Below are 3,580 nucleotides of genomic sequence, written 5' to 3' on the forward strand. Positions count from 1 at the left end.
ATCGATCCAAGGCGCCTTAACCACAGATTTTACCCCTTCAACTCCTTCAAATACCCTACAATGCCTCCTAGGTATATTCTAAACTATCCTAAATCCTCTTTTACGTAGTTCTAGTACTTGTTTTGCAAATTTTTATGTATATCGTTAACATTAGGAAACGACGCAATGTTGCGTCCACCTTGGGTACGACCCCGTCCACTGACACTAGATTTTGTAACGACCACCGTTCTTACTACTACTTTCTAAGGGCGATCGTTACCTAACTACTACTCTACTTACTAGTGTCACTTATGCTATTATTAGCAACACTTAGATTTATCACGGCCCTAGAGGAATTCCTACCAAAAAATTTCGGCAGAGTCCCCCCTGTACCGGTGACCAAATCAACAATACAAACAATCTATACTCAGCCACAGGCGACTAGAACATATATTTTCCCAACTACGCAGTAATAATAGACACTATAACTAAAAGAAAGTTATTCTAGCAATAGTAACCAAACATAACTCCAACAATAAGACGTATCAAACTACGAGTGCGGAATAAAACTTAATTACAATCTCACAAAACTTCATAATAGTATTTAAGAAGAAAACTAGAACATAAACTGAAACTCTAAACAGGTAAGTCCTGAACATTTGCTAGCAAACTCTGGATCTCTCCATAGTCCAGTCATCACACACCTTCATCACCACCACCTTATCGCCTTCCTTTCATACTTTAGCTTTTCTTTTATCTGCAGTAGAAGGAAAAATAGATCTATAAGCAAAACGGTTAGTAAGTACTATACTATCTCACAAAAACTCGAAGTGCATAAAAATGCAAACGATACTGAAACTGAAATGCTAAAAGAAAAGTTACATGTACTCATCTAATAGCAAGGTACTCAAATAAACTGCATACTCATGATATACCAGAATAAAGCTGAATACTGGAAATAAAACTAATCATGCTCACTAAACTGATAAGAAAAGTAATGAAACTCATGTTGTATGCTTAGAATTAAAGGGACTAAACTTCTGTTGATTCTAAACATAGGTGGTACTTGTTTCATTTACTCATAGCTTTATACATGAAATTAATCTTTTAATTTCTTTTACTTTTACTTTTCTTTCTTTTTCTTTTTCTTTGGGCCCAGGCTTAGTACCATCTTATGCGCGCTCCCTAATAGAGACTGTTGTAGTCCCACAGGGTAAATACCTCGGTCTTACCAGGGCCGAGACCTCTGAAACGGTCACCTGGATTTGTTTAACGACAACCTCGGAAGTCGGGTACTAGCCTCTTACTTTAATTTACTTGTTATCTCTTTTTAACTAGACCTTGGTCTTTTTCTTACTTATTGCTGCTCATTATAGCAAGGAAAGTCCAAACTAAATGCTATGTGCATACATGTATATGCTAAAATCTGTTCATGCATATCTTAAAGCAAAGGGAAACAAAAATCAGCATACTACTATATGTTATAATCTGTTCATGCACATCTTAAAGCAAAGGAAAACAAAAATCAGCATGCTACTATATGCTAAAATCTGTTCATATGAATACTAAATATCTGCACATGTGAATAACAAAAATCTGCACACGTGAATCATTAAAAATCTGCGAATGAAACAGAATTAAAAACTAATACGGCTCATGCTATTCTAATACTGCATACTTTAAATAAAGGCTGCCCTTCTAACTAAATAAGGGTTGTTCTTGCCCTTTGAGTTGCAAGGAAAATGCTAAACCATTCTAACTAATTAAAGGGTTGTTCTTGCCTTTTTGAGTAGCAAGGAAAATGCTAAACCATTCTAACTAATTAAAGAGTTGTTCTTGCCTTTTTAAGTAGCAAGGAAAAAAGCTAAACCATTCTAACTAATTAAAGGAAAACAAATCCGAACTCCCTAAGCATGCTACAATAAACATAAATCAAGGAAAGCAAGTCTGAACTCTCTAAGCATGTTGTACTAAGCATAAATCAAGGAAAACGAATCTGAATCCTCTAAGCATGCTGTACCAAACATAAATCAAGGAAAACGAATCTGAATTCTCTAAGCATGCTATAAAATAGAGCAAAGCTATGAAATTCTAAAACTAAATTGCATGTTGAAATGCAAAGGAAACTAAACACTGGAATGCTAGATATGGTAGCAAAATAAGCTAACTCCGAATCCTTATAACAAGGCTATAATCTGCTGAAGTTTACACCTATGTAAAGCTTGATACGGTAGCAAAGGAAGTCAATTATTCTATTAAGAAATGCATTGGCAGATTTCTGTTAAGCACATGCTATTAAAAGGGGTGATTGCTATGACAATTTAAATCCCTTCTCCTCTTCTTAATCAACTCACGACAGCATAAAGGAAATGACCCAAGCTAATATATTTGTCCAGAAATTACAGAATCAATAAAAGCTAAAGCAACATCAATCAAGGCTAAATCCATTAAGCCCTTTCTCCTTCCTGAAGGCCACGACAGGGACTTTAAACTCATCCCTAGGTCACGGCAGATTCAAAAAAACAAGGAGAAACAAAAACTTGATCCCTAGCAAGCTTAGATTTGGCGCAAAACTATCCTACATGCTCAATTAAACAAAACCAGTTCTTGGTCCCTCTTTGAAACCCACGGCAGAACACCCAAAGCCAAAAATCTTTATAGCATGTTTCGGATTCAAGAAACTCAGGAAACAAGGAAACGAAACCAAAAGTTCGGAGCAACTCCTACCACAGGTGAGTAGTACACAATGCTTTCTTGGACTTACAATCGAAGGGAAAAAAACTCTAGGGCTTCGGTTAGCTCGGATCTTCAACCTCCCTTGCGCCCACAGACCCTCCTCGACGAGGGAAGCACGGATCCACAAGGTTCGCCGGAGAGAAACCTTCACCGGCCGTCGGAGGGAGGAAACTAGGGCTTAGGTTCCTTCGTTCGGTAGAAATCACGCACGCACGAAGAGGAAGAAGAGAATTAGGGTTCGGGGAAAGAAATTAACCCTTTATAACCTAGGTTTTATTTCCGATCCTTACTATAACTTAAATACATCTTGCTTCATACTTGATTAACAAAACACGCGTAGCCCATTTGGTTGGCTGTGTTCGGTTAAGTCCAGTTCGGCCGAAGGTCTTGGGTTCGAGTCTCAACTTCAACATTTTTTTGGTCAAAACTTCTTTCTTTTTGTAAACTTACTAAACGGCCTCCAAAAATTACGTAAAAATACTCTAAAAATTCCTAAAAATCTCTAGAATATTTTAAAAGTATTTCTAAATATTTTTATGGACTTTTAGAACTTGAAATAGGGAAAATTGGGTCATTACAATCCCCCATACCTTATAAAAAGTTCGTCCTTGAACTTAGAATAGTTCTGAATATTTCTGTCTCATATTGTCCTCACGGTCCCAAGTGACTTCCTCGTGCTTCTGGTTCTACCAGATGACCTTCACTAGTGGTACTTCTTTATTTCTTAGTCTTTTGACTGCTCTATCCACTATCTGTGTAGGTCTGCTCTCATAACTAAGATCCTCTTGGATCTGCACTGACTGAGGTTGAATCACTTGGCTTGGGTCGTGGAGACACTTCTTTAGCATGGAGACATGAAATACAT

Source organism: Zingiber officinale, chromosome 1A, assembly GCF_018446385.1.
Source record: "Zingiber officinale cultivar Zhangliang chromosome 1A, Zo_v1.1, whole genome shotgun sequence".
NCBI classification, from domain to species: Eukaryota; Viridiplantae; Streptophyta; class Magnoliopsida; order Zingiberales; family Zingiberaceae; genus Zingiber; species Zingiber officinale.